General features: G+C 49.5%; 1 protein-coding gene and 1 non-coding gene across 3 annotated transcripts in view; both read left to right on the top strand.

Moving 5' to 3' along the window:
* The window catches only part of KLHDC10 (kelch domain containing 10), a 97,079-nt gene that overhangs the window by 66,823 nt on the left and 9,056 nt on the right, over positions 1–21,200 (top strand). The gene's annotated exons all lie outside the window — the stretch shown is intronic.
* On the top strand, positions 6,184–6,290 carry LOC113891970. The gene has a single exon (XR_003510942.1). It is a non-coding gene; the product is annotated as a U6 spliceosomal RNA (small nuclear RNA).

Here is a 21,200-nt window from a genome sequence, read left to right as displayed (position 1 = left end):
CTGTAAGAGAGTTTGGGAGATAAGATGGGCTGCAGAGGGAGCTGCTGTTTCCTTAAGTGTGTGTTCTTGGATTTTGGGTTTTTTTTTTTTTTTTCCTTTATAATGCAGAACCCTGTGCAGCTCTTTCAATTTAGTTCTTCAAGATACTGTAACTCTGGGTCCCTTCTGGCCAAGTCTGCTTGTAAATGACTGGATGATTGAAAGGATGGAGAAATCTTACCCTCCTTTCACAGACTGTGAAACCAAGACAAGCCAACTTACGTGATTTGCCACGAGAGTTACCCAAACCTGCAAAGCCCAGAGAAAGGGCGCCCTGCCTACAGTTCAGAGAGGTTTTCTGTAAGAACTGTCATCCACCAGGCAGGGCCTGGCTGCAGACAGCAGGTCATGACCAAGAAAATCCTAGTGGAAGGCCATCTGGAGAACCCTTTCCCCCCACCCCCACCTCCTGGGGGTGGGCCGTTTGGGGCGGTGAAGCCCTGGCACTGGAGTTACACCTCAGGATGCAGGGTACCCCGCATGCCCCCTCCACTCCAGGACTGAGATTCCAGCCGCCCTGCCATCCTGGCTTTTCCCCATTGGGCAGGGTTGGGGATGCCTGCTGCACACACACTGGGCAGTGTTTCTCTGTCAGCAGCAAGATGGCCTGGTGGGGACTTCCCTGGTGGTCCAATGGTTAAGACTCCGAGCTTCCAATGCAGGGGGTACGGATTCAGTCCCAAGTTGGGGAATTAAGATGCTGCAACCCAATGCTGAGGCCAAAAAAATAAAGGTGGCCTGGTGCTCAACTCAGGCATCCTGAAGAACTGTCTGGGTGGCTCCCCTGCCAATTCCCTGCTCTCCCCATCAGTAGAAATGAAACCAATGGAGCTCCCCTAGAGGCGGCAATCGCCTCCTGGTGCGCCATGCAGCAGGGAATATGGCCCTGCCTTCAGGGAGCTCCCATCTGGGGTGGGTGGAATGGGGCTGATGTAAATATGAACTATTTTACGTTTTACATAGAAAAGCTAGATAAAAACGTAGGAACCCACTGAATGTGCAGGAAGCTAGAAAGCGCCAGTGAGGGCGAATGTTGTTATAACGGACCAGAGCGTTTCAAATGTTATAACGAACCTGACACGGACAAAACCCACCTCCTGGAGTCTTCTAGAAGGAAGGAGCAAGGGGAACCCGGAAGCAGAGGTGCGGAATGCGAGAAAGGAGAGGCAGGTGAGGCAGATCAAGAAGAGCTGGGCAAACAGTTTGACTTTTATTTAAGAGCAAATGAGACGCTTTTCAGGCAGGGAGAAATCAGGATGCTTCTGGCTGCCCCAGGGAGGGCGCGAGAGGAAGTAGGACTCTGTTGGGAGGTCATGGCAGTGGTCCAGGCAGGGTGAGGACGCTTCCGGCCGGCCAGGGCACACCGGTCAGGGCTGGATTTCAACCCTCCTCCCTTCCCACCCTCAGCATGGTGCCCCTGTGTAGTGAACACCTGTCTAGCTCTGACCAGAGGCCGGGGAGAGCCTCGGACCCTCTCCACTAACGCTACCGGAGGGCCCAGAGTTTCCCACTGCAGACCACCAGGCCCAGCCGAGCGGCTCCCGGGATTGGAAAGAGGCGGGGGAGAGGGGGTGGGGACCACTCTGAACCGGAATGATCTGGTTTAGAGCAGGCTGGCTTTCTCTCTTCCCTCTCCCCGTCCCTCCGCCCTTCCTCCCCTTCCGCCGCAGGCTGGTTTTTGCCGCAGTCTCTTACCAAGGTAAACAGGAGGGGAGGCGGGAGGAATGCTCTGTTTCCATGGCAACCCTGAGGGCCGTCGATAATGGCGCTCTCGGGTATGTGAGCGTGACTTGTGGGGGAAGGAAAGGCTCACAAGAAAAGCCACGGGGAGGAAGGCCGGCTCCACCACGCACCCGGTTGGGGTGGGGGGGATTGTTCTGGAACGTGGTGTGGGCCTGGAGGAGGGAAGGAGAAGAGGCAGGAGTTGGGCCCTCTCGGGGGGAAGAGGCAGATAAGCCAGAGGGCAGGGGACACACACAGTTATGGCGCTGTCACGCATCCTCAAACCCAGGGGAGCAGAAAACAGCTGCCAGAGCTCTCCCAGCCTCCCCGGACTCAAACTTCGCTATCCCTTTCCAGAAGAATCCTTCCGTGGGGCAGCTCAGCAGAGGGGCAGTCACAGATGTGATCCCGAGCCGCAGGCCCAAAGACAGGGTTTGTCTGAAACGAGCAGCCTGCGCGGGAGAGCTAGGGGGCACACTGCGTTCCCTACCATGCTCCTCTCAGCTTTCCTGGGCTCTTCCTGTCCCTCCTTCAGACCCCGGGAAGGCTTTGACCCCTCAATGTGGCGTCATGACTGGAAAAGTCATCCTTTTGTTGAAGGGGTGAGGGTAATGAAACAACAGGCTGACTTCCACACAGGACTTCGGGTGTGGGGGTCACAGAGGAGTGCCCCCCTCAGCCCTCCAGAGGACAGGGACTGCCTTTCACCGCGCCTCGCTCCAGCTGTTGACCTCACCGTGTTCCGCCCTCAGGAGTGGAATGTGAGGGCATCCTTAACCGCTTCGCCTTCCACCGGAGGAGTCGGCCCAGCAGCTCCTGGGACTTTATCTCGCACCTGTGTGCGCAGGAATGGGAGAAAAATCCCCGACAGAGGTAGCTTGTAGGTGGTAAACTTCCTGCCCCAGTGAAGCAGAAGGAACCTGCTCAGAGGCGAAGCCTGCCCTAGTGACACTACAGGGGGAGCCGCAGGGAGAGGCCCTCTAACCTCAGTTTCCTCAGGCCCGTGGAGAATCCGGCAGCGGAGCTTCAGAGCCCGCCCCCTCCGCATGCTCTCCGGCCCAAACCCTTCTCAGCCTGGGCTGTGGTCTGCCTGCGGATAGACACCTTCAGGGCAGGCCAGAACCCCAGGGGAGCACGGGAACAAGACACAGAGATGCTTTCTTCCTTTAAACACCCGAGTGGCAAGTTTACTCAGCTCTCTCCATGGCCCGTGCCACCCTCTTCGAGCCACAGCACCTCCTGCCACCCTCTTCCAGCCACAGCACCTCCTCGCTGTTCCTCGACCAGTCAGGCATGCTCCTGTGTCAGGGCCTTGGCACTGGAAGGTTCCCTCTGCTTGGAAGGCTCTTCCTTCCAGTTTATGCATGGCTCAGCCTAGCACCTCCTTCGGGTCTTTATTCAAATGTCATCTTCTCCATGAGGCAGAGCCAGGGCTAGGGTGAGGTTAGTGAGGCAACTCAGCCTTCCCTGACTCTTCTATTTAAAACTGTAGACTGCCACCTACACTAGTAGTCCCTATCCTCATCCGAAAGCATGGAACACCATCTTACTTAGTATTTATCTTATTGTCCAACTTCTCTATAAAACAGTATCATCTCTGGATACAGATACTGGCAGGAATCATCTCTGCCATGTTCTCGTTCTGTTTTCCCCAAGAGCCTAGAGCAGCACCTTACATGCAGTAGGTTGCTCAATATACACTGATGGATGGATGGATGGGCTGATGGATGGATAAATGAGGCCACAGGTTCAGTGTGCTCAGTCGTGTCCAACTCTTTGAGACCCCATGGACTGTAGCCCGCCAAGCTCCTCTGTCCATGGGATTCTCTAGGCAAGAATACTGGAGTGGGTTGCCATTCCCTTCTCCAGGGGATTCTTCTCAACCCAGGGATCGAACCTGTGTCTCTTGTGTCTCCTGCATTGGCAGGTGGATTCTTTGCCACTGGCAAAGAAGTGGGAAGCCCGATACAGGTTCAGTGTGTTCTGTCTTTCAGCTGTTCTCAAAACAAGTAAAAGGTGTTTTGCATGCAGCCTGAGAAGGGACTGGCAGTGTGACCTCTAACACTCTCCTGGTTAGGGTTAGGGTTAGCACACATGGGATGCTCAGGATTTACTACAAAAAAGAAGGAAAACTAGCTTAAAAAAAAAAAAAAGGAAGATTGACACTGCTATTTCTACCAGGCCTGAGAGCCTCTGCAGGCTTTAAAATTCCTTCTGTGGGGCAGCGTTGATGGAGCCTGGAGTCCAGGAGCCTGCCCACTGGGTGGAGTAAAGCATGGTGGAGGGCAGTAGCTAAGGTGTGCTTCCTGCTCCCTCCTCAGGCCTAGGAGTTTTGGGGACTGCTCAGGGTGGGCAGCCATGAGGCAGCTCTCTGTGGGCTTCGAGTCCAAATGGGACACCAAGAGACTCAGGAGGTGCACTGAGAAAATGCAAGAAAGGCAGTGGAGGGGGTGAGGAGAGTGGGGGGAGGGATCACTCTTAGAACACTAGTTCTCTCGAGCTGGAGCCCTGACACCTGCAACTGTGGGTTCCACACGTCCCTCTGGTTCATGAGGCTGCCTGTGTACTGCTCACTGACTCACTGATGCCAAGTCCCCTGATGGTAACCAGCAACAGAAGGTTCTAACAATCCATCAGTCTAACTCCCACTTGCGGTGTGAGTCACCTTCAATTTCCTGCTGCCCACCTCTTTCCTAATTAACCTGATAAATTTGGGACAGCTTTTATTGCTTTCGGCAAAAAACAAAAAACTGCTATTAAGATTTACAGAGCCAAAAGCTGGTACAATGTAATCTTCAGAGTAATTTACACAGTGAGTTTCAGAAGACGAGAAGTTAGCATTTCAGAGGTAATTTCATAAAAAGGATGATCAGATTAATCACTGTGTCAATTTAATAGTGGTGTCTAATTAATTAGCTTTCTTGGAGTCAGCAGTGCGAAAAGGGACTCTAAAAGATATAAAAACGACTGTGTCAGACAGTAAGTGTGTTTTGGGCAATAGATCTTGAGAAAATTCTCACTGGTGGAATGTCTGGCATGGCTTCTGTGCAACAGAGACAGATGGGAAAGAGAAAAGCTCTGAGAGTGCCCAGGTTCCCTGAGACCCTCTGGTGGAGACTTGTCTGTGCTTGTTGAATGCAGGCTGACCTGCCACGTGTAGAACTGTCCAGTGACACCTGGAAAATGTGTCTCACCACGCTGCAGGTTGACAGGCTGCTCTAATGGGAGAGCAGGTGTGAGTGGCAGTCTGCTTGTGAGATAACCTGTGAGACTCTGAGATGGAATAAAATCTGCTTGGCCTGGGCTAGTTATAAACACTGTCTGAATGGCTCCATAGCAACGTAGCACTCAACCAGCTGCCACATGTTGGAGCAAGGCTGTGTCCTCAGCAGGCATTATGGGTTGCACCGTGTCCCCCCCCAAAAAAAGATATGTTGCAGTCCTAACTTGTAGTACCTCAGAAAGTGACCATATTCAGTGATAGGGTCTTTACAGAGGTAAATTAAAATGAAATCATTAGGATGGGTCCTACCTAATCCAGCATGACTGGCATGTTTAGAAAAAGGGGAAATTTGAACACACACACGGACACACAGAGAACAGCATGTGAATGTGAAGGCAGAAACAGGTGATATATCTGCAAGCTGCTGCTGCTGCTGCTGCTAAGTCACTTCAGTCGCGTCCGACTCTGTGCGACCCCATAGACGGCAGCCCACCAGGCTCCGCCGTCCCTGGGATTCTCCAGGCAAGAACACTGGAGTGGGCTGCCATTTCCTTCTCCAATGCATGAAAGTGAAAAGTGAAAGTGAAGTCGCTCAGTCGTGTCCGACTCTAGCGACCCCATGGACTACAGCCTACCAGGCTCCTCCATCCATGGGATTTTCTAGGCAAAAGTACTGGAGTGGGGTGCCATATCTGCAAGCTAAGGAACACCAAAGATTACCAGCCAACCACCAGAGCTAGGAGAGAAGTATGAACCCTGTCAAATCTTGATCCAGAACTGGTAGCCTCCAGAGCTATGTGACAATTTCTGTTGAAGTCACCAGGTTTGTGGTATGTTGTTATGACTGACCTACAGAACTACTTCCATGGGGGCACTGTAGAGGCTTTGTGTCATCAAGACTTAGGTGTTATTGTCCTTAACGTTTCTGTACTTTTTGTTTTTTACAAGATTGTCTTTTTTTTGGAGCAGTTTAAGGTTTACAGCAAAACAGAGAAAGGTACAGAGATTTTTCATATACTCCCTGCCTCTACACAGCCACAGCTTCTTCCACTACTAACGTCCCCCACCAGAGGGGTACGTTTGTTGCAAAGAATGACACATCACAAGCAGGCATAATTCAGTTTTCCTTAGGGTTCACTCTTGTACATATATGTATTTTATTAAAGAATACTTTTTAAAAATTAAAGATACATATTACAGTGCTTGCTTCAGCAGCACATATACTAAAACTGGAATGATGCTGAGAATATTAGCATGGCCCCTGCTCAAGGATGACATGCAAATTTGTGAAGTGTTTCATATTAAAAAAAAGAGACAGATACATGTTACATGTATCTATCATCACAGTATCATACAAAATAATGTCACTGCCCTAAAAATCTTTTGTGCATTACCAATTCACCTCCCCTCCCCTCATTCCCTGGCAACCACTGATATTTTCACTGTCTACATGGTTTTGCTTTTTCCAGAATGTCATAGTTGGGGTAATGCAGTATGTAGCCTTTTCAGATTGGTTCAGTTGGTTTCCTCCATGTCTTTTCATAGTTTGATGGCTCATTTAAGTGCTGAATAATACTCCTCTATCTGGATATACTACAGTTTATCTATTATTTTTTTTCTTAAATTTTTTTTCAACACCAACTCAGGGCTGAGTTGTAGGTATAAGACAAATCTGAGTAGTAAGTATAAGAGTATTCTCTATACTTTCTCTTAAAGGATTAAAAAAGAAGACTCAGTGTCTTTTTACTGGCATGGGTGGTGCTGAGCCTTGGGTCATGTGATTTCCGCCTGTGGAGAGCCTGCCCTGAAAAGGACAAGCCAGCGGCTGAGTGGGCTCTGACGCCCTGGGTGCACCTGGACCCAGCTGGCCAGGCCCCAGGGGTTAGTTACATGAGCTTTAAACCAAACGTGACTTTGAGTCTTCACGATTTAGACTCAAAGATTTAGTCTTTAAAGATTTAGAATGTGATCTTCTGGACCTTGCTTTCCTCCTCTCTAAAATGAGAAAAACTGCCCTCCAAAGGTTATGAGACCCTAGCCCAAGAAGAAAAAAAGAGTGACCTGTAAAGTGCCAGTGTCAGCAGGTATCTGATTAGATTCTTCCTAGGTGGTTGACGTCATATTTTACAGCCTGGGAGGAGCTCCAGTCCCAGCCTCAGGAGCCGCACCATCCACCCAGCTGCCACCCCATTCCCACCTCAAGCCCTTGCTGACCTCCTGAGGCTCCCTCTCTGGGATTTGCTTCTCGTGCTTCAGGAAGCGAGCTCTTCCTCATCACCACTTCTTCCCACCACAGTCAGGCCACCCCAACCTCTGTAGCTCAAGCTGCTCCCTGGGAGGATGACTGACGGTCAGTTCCTTCAGAAAGGGCATGAGTGGACGAGACTCTGACGACCTCCAGGGCCGGCTTGTGGTGTCCTACCAGTCAAAGGGGACAAAGCTTCCAGGGCTGCAGAAAGGAGTCTGAGGGGCAGCGAGGTGAGAGGGCGAGCTGGCCAAGTGGCGCAAGGCTGCAGTGTGTCCTTCAGTGGGGAGATGTCCCCCAAACTGCTGCATCATCTACATCCCTTTTGGGAGAGAAGAGCCCATCCCCTTACGGTAGTGCTTCCAAGAGCAGAGCCTGAGCGTCAGCCCGAGTTTCAATCCTGCCTTCTTCCTGCTCCCTTAGCCTCTTCCTTCCAGGGACAAGGTGGGGCAGGGGTTAGTCAGCCATTGCTGGGGTTTGGGGTGGGGGGAGGCATGGGAGTTTAGGGGCGGCCTCCCAGTCTCCAAATTCAGGCTTCCTGTCAGTGGTTCCTCAAAAAAGGAACTCTCCTTCTCGCTCCTGCCTCTACGGTCACCGCTGGGAAGATTGTTCTATCTTTCCTTCACAGATTTAGCTGTAAGTTCCCCCAGTGACAGCAGGATGGCCTCCAGAAGAGGCCTGGGAAATCCTGGACTTGGATTTGAGGAAAGAATTCACCCCTTTTCTTGTCTTTTCAATCAGTGTTGTTGACTTCCTGCTCTTTAAGACTTCCACATTTCTTCCCTGGGAGCCCTCTTGTGGTGCCATAAGCCTTTCCCAAAGATGCCATGTTGGAACTGTGGACCTGGAACAGGGCATAGAGGAGGGCTGGGGTGGGGTGGGGGCAGTGGGATGCAGGAAGCAGATGATACTTTAGATATAAGCTGTTGGGGACCACAGCTTATCTTTGGGTAAACTTGGATCCTAAAGTGTTGCAGTCACTCACTTTTCCCCAGGAGGGAAGTCAAACCCAGATGGTGCCAGCCATTTCCCTTGCACTCTGGCAAGGTCACTGGAAGGGCCAGCTGGCAGCTTTTTTGTTATTGTAACTATTTAACTCTTTAACGTTCCACTGATTAAAGTCCTTAAATCTCAAGACCCCAGATAGAAGCCAAGTAATAGAGCCCTTCTGGTTTCCTTTTCATGAGATCAGGATTGGGAGAGGACTCGGATAGGACAGAGGATGGAGATGCTGTTGGCTAGGTGCCCTGGAGTTGGTTGTCCAGAGGGCTTGGTGAGCCGTGAATGACTTTCACAGCTCCTCCCTACAGGGAGTGTTGTCAGTCTCTATTTTCCAGAAAGCTCTCATAATAGTTTCCGTATGACTTTGGGCTTCACAGGCTTCAGTTAAAAATCTGACTCAGTTAAGAAACCTGCCCAAGGCCACTTAGCTGGTAAGCAGGGGAGTTGGAGCTCTGAATGCAAAACCTAAATGCTTTTGCTATAACATGAGTTAATCTCCAGCTGAAGCTCAAGTTCCAATACTTTGGCCACCTGATGCAATGAGCTGACTCATTGGAAAAGACCCTGACGCTGGGAAGGATTGAAGGCAGGAGGAGAGGGGACGACAGAGGATGAGATGCTTGGATGGCATCAATCACTGACTCAATGGACAAGAGTTTGAGCAAGCTTGGGGAGATGGTGAAGGCCAGGGCAACCTGACGTGCTGTAGTCCATGGGGTCACAGAGTCGGACACAACTAAGCGAATAAAAACAACAACCGACTGGGGAGAGGGAGGCTAAGAGCCTGTCAAGACATTTGACCCTGAAAACCTCGAATTCCTCCTGTTCCCCCGGAGGGATGCCTGGCATATAATCCTGGAGGGGGCACTGAGGCTATGCTACACCCTCCCCCAAATCCTGCTGCCTGGGGTCTAATGGTGGGGTGCAGCTTTAGGTCCTGTTCCCTGCAGAAGAGCTCCTGGCAGCCCACCAGCAGTGGGTGCACCGAACCCGGCTGTCAACCCAGGGCGTGCCGGCTAAGGACGGCCACCTGCTGCCCTGCCCCAGCTGCACCCACATCTGCTCTAGGTCTGTCAGGAGTTGCCTCCTCTCCAACTTTCATCTAATGAAGAGGGTTGGGGGGGCAGACCAAGGGGCTGAGGGAACAGCACAGGGAAGAGGACCCCCACAGCCTCTTAAAAGTCTCACCTGCCCGCTTTTTATTTCATAAACGGTTTAGTACCAGTTGTGTACACAGTCCCACATTAGACATACATACCACACCACAGAAAAGTTATACACCACACCACACACACCCCTCCACATACACCACAGGAAACAGATAGCCCCCTACAGATCCTAGATATACTAGGGTCCTAGATATACTAGGACCATTCACCCGGTCCCAGCCTCTAATCCAAGCCACACACCACACCTCTCCACATATACCACACAAAATACACAACACACACACACTACATATACTAGGGCATGCACATGCACACACACCCCCCCCAAATACACCAGGGGCACACACACACACCTCACATATACCAAGGACCGACACACATACACACACACACCAAATATACCAGGGAGACAGGCAGACACACACACACATCCACACACACACACATCCACACGCGCGCGCGCCATTCACCCCTGTCCCGGCCTCTAGGAGAGGTTGGGGAGTTGGCCCCCCCGACGCCAATGACGCAGGAGGCAGCAGCACGAGGCCGGCTCGCCGGCTCGCTGTCTTTGGAGAGAAAGTGCGTCACTGCCTGGAGCGGCGGGCCTGTTGTTCCCTCCCAAGCTATGCCTTTGGGAGGGCCTCTTACCTCAGAGCCGAGATGTATTGATCTCATTTTGCAGACAGAGAAAATGGAGGCGGGGAACGTGAGCGGAAGGTGAAAGCAGCTTCTGAAGCCCCAGCCTCAGAACGGTCCATGCCTCCGCGAGGGATGCGGAAGGAGGGAGAGGACCACAGGGCCGCGTGCGGGGTCGAGCTGGGGACAGAGGCCGGCAGGCCTGGCCAGCCCTCGCCTGCTGGGGCCGGAGCGGTGTGGCCTCCTCCTCCTGGACTCCCACCCCTCCCCCACCCCTCCTCAGCAAGGGCAGAGAAGCTTCTGGCAGCAGAGGGGCGAGCAGCAGTGACCAGGCTAGGGTGTGAAGAACTCCCTGGTCTTCGAGGAGACATTGGCACGGCTTCAGAAGTGCGCTCGGCCCTGCGTTTCTGAACAGCCCCTCCCCGTGGGCTCCCTGTCACCCCCGGCCTCGGCTCTCCACGCTCCCCAACTTTGAAGAGCCCCCGAGCAGCAGAGCCCAGGGGGGCGGGGCCATCGGCTCTGAAAAGGGAATTGTAGAAACTGGGCCGCAGGACGTTCATTTTCCGGGGCTGTGGGGACCCGGGAGCCCGGGCGATGAGGGGCCTGGCGGCATGGGGAGCCACTCACAGCTCTCCAGCCTCCGGGGAAGAGCAGTAGTGGGGTTTCTTTACCACAACTCCCCAGGGCGCCAGAAACCTAGTGGACACAGGCCTAGGAGTCGTGGAGAGGCAGGGACTGCCCGCGGTGGTGTGGCCATGACCGCCAGCACCTCGGTGTGTGTTAGACCTGGACGCTCTCTCCTTCACCCAGGGGTGCAGGTTCAGTTCTCTGGGCCAGAGTGGTGCTGGGAGGGAGCCTGGGGAGAGTTCTGCCTCTCTCGAGCTCTTCAGAAACCCCGAATCCTTAGAGTGTGGAGGGGAAGGTGACGCGGGGGAGGGACATCAGGCCTGCTCACTGGGAAGGTGTCTGAGGCCAGCGAGGACGCCCAGAGGCAAAGATGCCCGCGGTCTCTGGATCCCAGCCAGGAGCCAGGTGGCCATCAGACCCCAGGCTCCAGGCCCCACCTCGCGAGGCCCCGCAGGAAGCCTGGCACCTCTCCCGGAGCCTGCTGGGCTGCCTGCCACCACGTCTGCACCCGGGAGGGCCCGCAGCCTGCACGCGCTGCCCTGGGGACGGGATGCGTGACTCAATCCCTGCTTTGCTAATCACTCCGCTCTCCTCCCTCTCCCGTCTCGCGTCTCGCACAGCCTTCCTTCCCCTGGAGAAAAGCGTGCCCATCTGACAACTCGCGCGCCCGCTCTCCGTGACGCATTCATCTGTCCTTGCCCCTGCTTCTGCTCTGCACAGCCCCCACGCTGCCCTTCCCAGCTTGCTGCCTCCTGCTCCAGCCTCCGCCAGGATGACTGTCTGTGTGCCCGTACCTCACCCCGGCGAGTGTTAGTCAGGGTGAGCCCTCTGCTGTGTCAGGCAGCCCTCCTGTAACCTCTCTGCCCACGTAGAGGGGCACAGACCCACCGCCAGGAGGTATCTGAGGAGGGAGCATGGGAGCGCAGTGGCCAAGCTCTTTCTTCTCAGGCCAACCACTCAGCCTTTCCATGACCAGCAGTACCTCCCTAAAGGGAATCAAGAACAAGGTGACTTTATGATTGTTTTTTTTCTCTGCTTTGACCAGAGAGGGGAAGAGGAGTCTAGCCCAAGTAAGCAATGGGAGGTCTCAAGACTGTCCAGTGTGCCTGTGACCTGACACCACAGAGCCTGCCTGATGGGAAAAGTGACTGCCTCCTGCAGTGCATTCAGGGCTCCCAGGGGGCACAGTGTAGGGGTCAGACTTCTGGAGTGGCCTCTGGTACCAGCACCCAGCCGCACCCCAGACACTCACAGATCCTCTCGGAAAGTGAAAGTAGTAAAAGTGAAAGTCAGACTCTTTGCAGCCCTGTGGACAGTCCATGGAATTCTACAGGCCAGAACACTGGAGTGGGTAGCCTTTCCCTTCTCCAGGGGATCTTTCCAACCCAGGGATTGAACCCAGGTCTCCTGCATTGCAGGCAGATTCTTTACCAACTGAGCTATAAGGGAAGCCCCGAGATCCTCTCTGGGCTTCTGTAAAATCAAACAGTCCAACTGTTTGATTCCCAGGGCCGTTTCTATGTTTTCAGAGCCATGACAAAAGAAAAAAACAAACAAAACTCCCCTAAAAGCTGAAGCAGGCTGAAAAGCCAACATTACTTGCCTAGGGGTTTCACAATAATAAATAAAAAAAAATTTTTTTTATTTAATAAAACAACTCCTTTTTTTTTTTTAAAGGCTAAATAGAGAAATGACTTCACAGGCCTGTGACCTGGGTAGTCACACAGAACCCCACACTTTGAACGGCCCTGTGTTGGGTTTAATGCTCTGTTGTGGCTGTCTTAAAAGTCTTCTTGATAAGTTTTGTACAAGGGCCCCACATATTTATTTTACACTGGATCTTGCAATTCTGACGCTGATGCTGGCTACAAATACTTAGAATGTTGATCAAGGAGAACCATGGACAAGTCTGCAGTGTTTTTTGTTTTATAGAATTGTGGCATCTGGAATATAGAAATGTTGGACAGTTCCTCATTTTCAGTTCCCTGGGGAAGGCGGAGAGGGTGAGACAATTAAGGAAGCACTTGATGAGAGTTAAATTGTTCAAAGGAACCAGGAGTTCTGCATCCACAGTTACTGTTCTTGGAGTTAGGTGCAGCCAGGGCTCTGGAGATTGATTCAGACATCTCCTGCAGGGAAAGACTACTACTGTTGCCTGATGCCCATTATCTGCTTCTTCTGTAGTGCTAGGATTATTAGCTGGCCATGGCCAGAAAAAAAAAAAAAACAACAACACAACGTTCCCCAGGTTCTTTTGCAGTTAGTTATGTTTGTGTGATGTTTTTTGTGGCCATGCCATGCAGCATATGGGGTCTTAGTTTCCCAACAAGAGATTAAACCTGTGCCCCCTGTATTGGAAGCACGGAGTCCCAACCACTGGGCTGCCAGGGAAGTCCTGTCCATGTGATTAAGTGCTGGTCAGTGGGAGGTGTGTGTCACCACCCCATTGGTATGTGTTTTTACTTCTGTAACATCGCAGAAAAGTTTGAAACTTTTAGACTAGGATCTGAAGAAAAAACACATGCTATTAGTTGTTATCATTTCACAGTAGAAATTTATTTAGGAATGAATTTATAAATGTGGTGTGTGCTCAGTTGCTCAGTCATGTCTAAATCTTCTCAACTGCAAGAACTGTAGCTTGTCAGACTCCTCTGTCCATGGGATTTCCCAGACAAGAATACTGGAGTGGGTTGCCATTTCCTACTCCAGGGGATCTTCCTGACCCAGAGATCCACCTTGCATCTCCTGCATCGGCAGGCAGATTCTTTACCACTGTACCACCTGGGAAGCCTAATTGATACATGGGTGCCCTTCAGTGTATAGTTCCTCAAACAGGAAGATGAGACTAGCATTCCATCTCTAAGGGGATGCTAGTGGGGGGAGCAGATAATAAGTAAAATCTCAGGTATATGCAATGAAGAAGAACTGAGCACGTTGGGTATGGGGATGGTAAGTGCCAGGGATGTCATTTCAAGGGTAACATGAAAGGGTCTGAGGAGGTGATTTTTGAGGAGAGGGCTTAGTGAAGACAGGGAGGAGCTAGCTGTTACAGATAGCTGGGTAAGAACATTTGGGGGAAAGGATACAGTCAAATTGTTCTGCCAAACGTGGAAGTCTCTTGAGAATCAGACTTGTATTTCCAACTATCAGTTGTCATCTCCATCTCGATGTCCCAATAGCATCTCAAACTCAACATGTTTAAAATTTCTCTTCTGCTCCAAACCAGTTCCTCTTCCTCTGTTTCTGTTAGTGCCACTATCTTCATATCATAATAACCTAAACTGAAATGTTGGCATTGTGTGTACCAGGTTACCAAGTTGTGACCATTTTTCTTCTACAAATGCTCTCCAGTCTTTTCTGCCACCCCTGGCATCCAGCCCTGGATTACTGCAGCAGCCTCCTCACAGGTCTCCGTGCCTGTAGCTGCTCCAGCTTCTGGCCATCTTCAAGACTGTGCTCAGTCATCTTCCTGCAGCACCACTTTGACTTCCTCTGCTCAGAAAGCCTCAGAGTCTCTACAAATAAAGTCTGCAATCTTTAGCCTAGTAACTAAGGTCCACCTTTCCTTCTGGTCCCATCTTCCCATGCTCTTCTGAGTACATCTTTATTTGGATTCTTTGCAGTTTTCCAAAGACAGCTCCTTCCTCTCCTGTCTTCATGTCTTGATTCCTTCTGCTTCCTCCTCCTCTTGGAATTCGATTGCCCTCTTTCTCATGAAGCCTTTCTTCAGCTCCTCGCTCAGCAGAGCTTTTTCATCCTTTGACCTACAGGATCGTCTTCATGTCACTTTTTTCCAGGACTTTTGTGATTGTAAAAGGAATACAACATTGAGACAAGTTCTGAAAATGGAAAAACAATCATCCATATTCCTATTTCAACAAGTTGATTTCACATTTGGCTATTTTTTCTAGTTCTGGTGATCTGCATGCATATTTTTACATAATTGTAATCATAGTAGACATACAATTCTGATTTCTTTTCACTTCCACCCAACATTCCCCCCATCTTTCCACAGTCTTTCCAAAGTTGTAGGAGTTTTTAAAAGAGGTCAAAATAAGTGTGTAAGTGTCTTGGAGAAGGGAATGGCAACCCACTCCAGTATTCTTGCCTGGAAATCCTCATGGACAGAGGAGCCTGGTGGGCTACAGTCCATGGGGTCGCAAAAGTTGGACACGACTTAGTGACTAAACCACCACCTCCAAGTGTCTTACGGAGTTGATGTACTATAATTTATAAGACCATCTATCACTGACATTTGATGGGTTTTGTTATAGCCCAGCTATTAATAGACTAGAAAGCTATTTCCAAGTAAAAAGGAAATCTTAAGGCTTCTTTTCCTAGCACCTCGCTAACTACTTCAATCAGTATTTGTTGAGTGGATGGATAAACAAATGCACACAGTGAACATCCTTAGACATAACTTTTTTTCTGTTGAATATTTTCCCAGCCAAAGAGTGCTAAAAGAGCATTAACATCTTATATAAAATATTTTAATACAAAATTAACATTGTGGTGGGCTTTGCACATTGTGAAGTGAAAGTATTAGTTGCTCAGTCATGTCCAACTCTTTGCGACCCCATGGACTGTAGCCCGCCAGGCTCCTCTGTCCTTGGGATTTTCCAGGCAAGAATACTGGAGTGGGTTGCCATTCCCCTCTTCAGGGGATCTTCCTGACCCAGGTCTCCTGTGTTGCAGGCAGATTCTTTACCGTTTGAGCTACCTGGGAAGCCCTTGCACATTGTGGCAGATTGTATTTTTCAAAAATGGTCACGTCGATATATGTCCCATCCCACATGCTATGATGTGGGATATCCCTCCATTGAGAGGTGGAATCTATATTCTCGCCCTTTGAAACTGTTCATTTATTTTATACCTGTGTTGATTAACAGAATCAATTCAGTTCAGTCGCTCAGTCGTGTCAGACTCTTTGTGACCCCATGGACTGCAGCACTCCAGACTTCCCTGTTCATCACCGACTCCTGGAGCCTACTCAAACTCATGTTCATCACATCAGTGATGCCATCCAACCATCTCATCAACAGAATACAGTGGAAGAAACATGGAACTTTCAAGCCCAGCTTATAAAACATAATAGGCTCTGTCTCTATCTCCCCCTCTTTCTTAAGACACTTGCTCTTGGAATTCAGCCACTATGTTACAAGGAAGCCCAAGCCACATGTAGAGGCCACATGTGGGCTTTGTGCCCGTATTCCCAATGATGTCCCCAGTCAATACCCAGAATCAACCACTGAACGTAGGAGTGAACAGCCTTCAGATGATTCAGTCATCCAGCCGCATACACTGTGGAGAAGAGAGAAGCCAATCCCATTGTACCCTATCTGAATTCCTGATCCACAGAGAGAGATACCAATGATCATTGTTCGGGGGAAATTTGTTATGCAGCACAAGTGGCTGAAACACACACATAGTCCCATGTTGTGTTCCAAAAGACTTGTAGTAATTTGCAGGTTCACCACAACCTCCAGAGCCCCGATGTGTGGCCTCTTTGTGGGCATTGACCTCAAAGTCTGTAAATCTCATCTCTGTTTCTCATCTGTAGGCTCCTTGAGGGGATACATCACTGCATTTTTATTTTCAGTTCTTAGCAGGCACTTGGTAAATGTTTATCCATTTGTACATTTGTTAGAAGTATACATAACTAGGGTATGCATTGTCCTGGCCAGGAAGCACAGAGTCTGACTGTGTGGTATACTGAAGCTATCTTGGTTTCCTCATTAGAGAAAGCAGATTCCAGAGAAGTGGCTCAGAGAACACATGCTCTGGTCCAATTACACACAGGCTTGGAGGAAACTATACAGTGTGTCAGGGAACGGGATAATGGTATCCACTCTGATAATGGATCAGAGTGTTCCCAGCCCTGAAACCTTACAGCCACTCCCAATACAGCTCCAGCTGTAAGGGATTGCACGATGCCACCAATTTTGCTTTCTAGTGAGAAACTACCAGCAGATACGTATCTAGATGGTATTTCTCCCACCGCCATGCCTACTCTTGACTACTGAATCAATTTTCATAGAGCCCGGCACAAAGGAATGCATGGAAATGTAGAGCAGGCCCTCTGCCTTTCCTTCTACAAGTTTAGATCCACTGCCAGTTGCCAGCTTCTTGCTTCCTTTCTTCTCTGCCACACTTCCACTCTCCGGCCAGAGAGCTCTCCCTACATCCTCTCCCTTTGAAACTGTTCAGTTGTACCTATGTTGATCAACAGAAAGCAGTGAAAGAAACACAGAACTTTCAAGCCCCGATTGTAAAAGTAATATGCTCTGCCTCTACCTACTCCCCTTTTTCTCAGGATTCTTGCCCTTGGAATTCAGCCACTGTGTTATGAGGAAGGTCACATGTAGAGGCCACATGTGGGCCTTCTGCCTGCATTCCCAATGATGGTCTTTAGCATGGAAAGCACACTCATAAAAAATTCCAGTCAAAAAAATAAATGATTGCTTTTCAAGTGAATTCTACTTAACTCCATTATTAATTCAACAAATATTTACTGAACACCTGATATGCACCTGCCCTCAAGAATGATAAGGAAGTCACAGCCTAACAGAAAGTTCATAACTCATAGGAGTTCTGTCCAATCAAGAGACTTGCCATTTTTCTTGGGTACTTGTTTTAGCATAGCCCCACTATTACAGGAGCCAGGTCAAGGTCAAGAGGGCAAGTCAGCCTGGGGTTGGCTGAGTGGAGAGGTAGGAGGTGGGAAAATAAGAGTTGTGAGGTGGGAAAAAGAGGAGAGTGAAAATAACTGGATTAAAAGTCAACATTCAAAATGCTAAGATCATGGCATCCGGTCCCATCACTTCATGGTGAATAGATGGGGAAACTGTGGAAACTGCCAGGCTATTTTCTTGGGCTCCAAGATCACTGTGGATGGTGACTACAGTCATGAGATTAAAAGATGCTTGCTCCTTGGAAGAAAAACAATGACAGACCTAGACAGTATATTAAAAAGCAGAGACATTACTTTGCCTACAAAGGTCCATATAGTCAAAGTTATGATTTTTTCCAGTAGTCATGTATGGATATGAAAGCTGGAAATGAGCTCTTTGACGCATATGAGCAGCAAAGAATTGATGCCTTCGAACTGTGGTGCTGGAGAAAACTCTTGAGAGTCCCTTGGACAGCACAAAGATCAAATCCTTTAGGACTGACTGGACAGCACAGCTAGTCAATCCTAAAGGAAATCAACCCTGAATATTCACTGGGAGGACTGATGATGAAGCGGAAGCTCCAGTACTTTGGCCACCTGATGCAAAGAGCTAACTCATTGGAAAAGACCCTGATGCTGGGAAAGATTGAAGGCAGGAGGAGAAGGGGAAAACAGGATGAGATGGTTGGATGGCATCACTGACTCAATGGACATGAGTTTGAACAAACTCCGGGAGATGGTGATAGACTGGGAAACCAGGTGTGCTGGAGTCCCTGGGGTCGCAAAGAGTTGGAGGTGGGATATAACGAGGTGGGAAAAAGTAGCAACTTAGATACAGTAGTTTAAATGAAAAATCATTTCTCTGGCTACACAGAAAAAAACACCTAGTGTTTTATTGAAGAGACACTGTATTTTAGGATGTGGACTTTGCCTCCAGGTTCTATCCAAGGCACTTGGTCTAAGTGGAGTCTAACCACCACTTTAAGGCAGTGAACTCCAGGAATTCTCAAGATGGCATAAAAAAACTTTGAAGAATTCATGCAGAGCATTTAACTGGAAGCAGAGCATTGTAGTGAATTTATTTTTAATGTTGGTTAACTAACTTGAGATGGAAGCCGTAAAACACCTTTTCAAACCACCAGGTCTGGCGACTGATGGCTTTAGTACAGACTCCCTTATGCCAGGTCTCACTTTGACAAGTTAACGGGACTACTCCTCTGCCCCTCAGGGTGTCCAGTGGATGATACCCTCCCCATTAGGAACAAAAGGGGCCTTTCTTTGGAGTTGCAGCTCAGCCAGTTAATGCCTGTATTCCCAGCCAAAACTATCACAGAGCTCCTGGTTCCAGTCTACACACCATGTATTTGAGGAAGAATCATGCCTGGCTTTGACTCCTGAAAAAACAAGTTTTGCCCCCAACAGAGCAGATTGCCACCTTCTGACTTTCCTCCTGTGGGATGCAGTTCATGAAAGCAGAGTCTGATTCAGGGTTGTTATTTTTTCCTTCCAGTTTAGAAATGGTAAAGGAGGGAGACAGTGTTTTCTTGGTAGACCAGAAAGCCCAGCCTTCAAGATACAAGGGCAGTACTGTCTCTGATTGGGGAATGGCCAGGTTTGGGGTTGGGGAAGAAAATAGGAAGCAGGAGGCAGATATGGCTGGGCTAGGAGAGTAGGGGTGGGTTTGAGTGTGTCAAGGCATGAGGATCTATATACATCTCAGCACAGTCCAAGAATGAGAGGCTTGCTTTACAATGCCAAAAGAGCCATTTCCTAGTTTTATATTAATGTTATTCTGAAAGACTTATTTAAAAAAAAAAAAAAACTTATTTGGCCATGCCAGCTCTTAGTTGAGGAATGTGGGATCTTCTATCTTCATTGCCGCATGTGGGATCTAGTGCCCTGACCAGGGATTGAACTCGGGCTCCCTTCATTGGGACCACCAGGGAAATCCCCCGAAAGACTTTTTAAGTCCATTTTTCCCCTTACCCTAAATCACACTGTCATCCATTATTTTCATTCAGCTTCTCAGTGATCACTGAGGTATGAATATCTTTCTTATGCCCAGAAATCAGTGTAAAAGGTTAACTGCCCTGCCTCAACAGTGACAGAGCTCAGTCCTCCCAAGTCCCAGCTGGTTCAAGCCAGTGGCTCTTCTAGCCAGATGAACTGTGGAATATTCAATTTGCTTTGGGGGCATGAAAGGATTTAGTTATAACTACATTGCATCCTTAGCAGTGGCTGAGATTGTTTGCATGTTGACTTTGCTGTGGAATATCTCTGGGGTCACTGCTGTCCTGGGTAAACAGGATTCTGGGCACACATGAGGTTGTTCTCCATACCTATCCTGCCATACTGGATTCTTCCTCCTAAGGCCGACCAAGGTGCCACCCTCCACAGAATCCATAACCTATTCCCCGGGCCAGTGCAGTTCATTCGGTGTGGAAATGAAATTACTGATGACCATTCAGGGATCAAATTAGAGACATGGCTCAGAGCTAATGCCTAACAATCCTGCAGTCTCAGCACAAAGCCACTGGCATACACAGTGAGACGTGGCAATGTCACTGGGGCCTAAGAAGCACAGGTGCTGATTGTGCAAGCTGCTCTCACTCCAAGTTGCCAGACAACCACACGTTCCCCCCGCCCCCTCCCAGATCCTTCCCAAAAGGCTTTTTGCTAGAGATCCCAGCCCTCTGCTGCTTGGCTGTATCTATAACCTGGGGACTGCTGTGACTGAAGCCACCTGGACAGATGGTTGGGCCAGCTGACCTCTCCCAGCTCCTCACAGTGGACCCTGTAGCATCTGGGCCAATGTGCTGCTGCTAAGTGCATCAACCTCACTCCAGGTCATTAAGGAAGATCCCCAAGAGTACAAGGAATTGGCTGTGTATTTTCCTAACGCCTATACTTTTTAGGCAGTGTCCCCGCTGCAGCTCTTCAGGCCTGGGAAATGTTTCCTCCTTCTTAGTGTTACAGGCTTCCCTGGTGGCTTAAATGGTTAAGAGTCCACCTGCAATGCAGAAGACCGTTGATCCCTGGGTCAGGAAGATCCCTTGGAGAAGAAAATGGCAACCCACTCCAGTATTCCTGCCTGGAGAATTCCATGGACAGAAAAGCCTAGCAGGCTACAGTCTAGCTGCAAAAGAAAAGCCAGTGCTCCTTGCTGCTCAAAAGGTATCCTTTGAAAAGAACTCAAGCCTTTCCCAAAAGGTAGCTTTAGCCATCGTCAAACTCTTCCTGAACAGCAGCACAGCTCAGACCAGTAGAACACTAGTCTTTCATGAGAACGAGACAAGCTATGAGAACCCACCAAGACTATACGTCACTTCTGGATTCACTCATATGGCTGCTGAGTGCCGAAAAAAGGGGAAAGACCTAATCACTTTGGAGGAGAAATTAGTGCCATGTGCAGTGGTCAGGATCAACTCCCCAAAATAGTGGGTTTAATTAGAGCAAAGTTTTAAGGGAAGGGCAGAGGGGGAGGAGACATCCCCAGAAATCAGGAAGAGGAGGTACATATGCAGAGAGCCCAGCAAGGAGCAGCCTACACTGGCTAAAGCCAAGGATCCAGGGGGATAAGGCTAGCCTGGGGCCATATTGTGGAGGGCTTTAAATGTCAGGCCAAGCAATTTACCAGAACAAAACCGATCAAACAAGTGTTCTAGGAAGATGAATTTGAAGGGGACGTGCAGGATAAATTGGAAAATCTGGAAGCATGGCAGCAATTAGGAAGCTGTGAGATTAATTAGGCTGTTGTAGTAGTCCTATGCGAGTTGATAAGGATATAAATGAGCACAGTGGCAGCAGAGATGGAAAGGGACAGCTGCAAGAGACATTGTTAAGAAAGAATGGATGAGATTGCTGCCT

This window comes from Bos indicus x Bos taurus, chromosome 4 (genome assembly GCF_003369695.1).
Source record: "Bos indicus x Bos taurus breed Angus x Brahman F1 hybrid chromosome 4, Bos_hybrid_MaternalHap_v2.0, whole genome shotgun sequence".
Classification (NCBI taxonomy): Eukaryota; Metazoa; Chordata; class Mammalia; order Artiodactyla; family Bovidae; genus Bos; species Bos indicus x Bos taurus.
The sequence above is the reverse complement of the archived record's forward strand: the minus strand, read 5'-3'. Positions and strand labels throughout refer to the sequence as shown.